Genomic DNA, 1919 nt, shown 5'->3' on the forward strand with positions numbered 1-1919 from the left:
CCTCTGTGGGGTGGACGGATCACGGGCTCCACAGATGGGTCAGTCGCGATCTTGTACACCACCGGCAGCTTCCCCAGCTTGTCGTCAAACAGGTCTGGGTATTCAGATAGTGGATCCATCACAGCTTGCACCTCGTGGACCGTATGGTTAAACGACACCAGCCCAAGATCCTGGCAGGCCCGGTTGCTAAGCAACATCACACAGTCACTGTCCAGAATGAAGAAAGACAGGTCCTGGGAAGCTTCCTGCAGCACGCAGTGGAAAGTCGCCCTCCCCACAGGTGTTAGTTCCTCTCCCCCATAGGCACGCAAACAGAGCGGTCGGCAATCAGCAGCTCATTATTCCTTATCTGGTGGAACAGCTTTGTTGACATTACGTTCACTTTCGCCCCCGTGTCAAGTTTAGCAGAGAAAGACTTATTGTTTACAGTTATGTTCACAGAAGGATCGGGGAGGCGCGATCGGCTGTGGAGGAGAGTGTAAATACTTACATCTCCCGTGGAAAAGCTGAGCTCAGAGTCGGGGGCAGCGTCAACAGAGGGCTGAGAGTCCATCTCGCTATCAACCTGCAGAAGATTGTTTAGGAGTTGTCTGGGAGCTGAGGGCACTTTCCCACGGGATCGGCAGGCAGCTGCAAAATGGTTTCTTCTCCCGCAGAAATTGCAGGTCTTCCCAAGGGCTGGGCACTGTGATTCTGAGGAGTGCACGTAGCTGCAGTTAGGACACTTGTTAGATCTTGGGTCCCGGGGTGTACGAACGGGCCGCTGTGGAGGGCGAAAGTTCTCCTTCATCCGTCGTTGTCCAGCAACACCAGTTAAATTTATGGCTCGGTTGTCAGACCCCCTCTGTCCGTGAGGAGGGTTGACCACTTCAGCAATGCGGCACGCATGCATTGCTTGAGTCAGGGTTAGGTCAGGCCGTTGCAGCAGGTCGGCACGCAGCTTCTGATCGATCATACCGGTAACGAGAATGTCTCTGGTGAGCTGGTCGCGCATGGTTTCGAATCGGCACCGCTGGGCAAGGTGCCGCAGGTCGGCAATGAAGCATTCAACAGGTTCATCCGGCTGTTGCTTGCGTGAGAAGAACCTGGCCCGCTCCAGTATACGGTTGGAGGGCAGGTCACATATCTCCGCGAATTTGCGCAAAAGACATACCGGGTCGTCGGCCGATTCAGCTGGCTCGACCGGTAGGTCGTTGTCATCCAGGACCGCTGGTTCGTAGACAAAGGCTTGAGCTCTCTTCATTGCGTCGGGACCGGCCAGGTTGAGCAAGAGTGATGCTTTGACCGCGGCTGGGTCGTTCCGGTTCGCAATATTGACGTAGTGAGTGTAGTCCATCACAAAAGTCGACCATCGTTCCGCAATGTCAGCATCGAAGACAAGGGGAGATGGCTTTCGGCATGAGGATGCCATATCAAGGGAAACCCGAAACTGGGCACTAACGGGGACAAAATAAATGAAAACCGGTAAACGGGAAACGCGAGTTTTAAACTTCTGACGCCATGTAAAGGAGTGATTCCTGACACACTGTAACCTTTACTGGTAGTTTATTATAGCACATGGCACACACGTCCCAGCACTGACTGCATCCAGCCTTCAGGCGTACTGGGACCTAATGGGAGGAACAAAGGGAGGAGACTACAGTTATACTAATATGATGGGGCGTGGTTAGTGGTGATGAGGTAGCTACATTATAGGTTGCATGCATAACCATCTACACTATCTATCTATCTATCTATCTATCTATCTATCTATCTATCTATCTATCTATCTATCTATCTATCTTACACAAAATAGCTGGGGAAACTCAGCGGGTGCAGCAGCATCTATGGAGCGAAGGAAATAGGCGACGTTTCGGGCCGAAACCCTTCTTCAGACTGATGGGGGGTCAATCTATCTATCTATCTATCTATCTATCTAT

Source organism: Amblyraja radiata, chromosome 22 (genome assembly GCF_010909765.2).
Source record: "Amblyraja radiata isolate CabotCenter1 chromosome 22, sAmbRad1.1.pri, whole genome shotgun sequence".
Lineage (NCBI taxonomy): Eukaryota > Metazoa > Chordata > Chondrichthyes > Rajiformes > Rajidae > Amblyraja > Amblyraja radiata.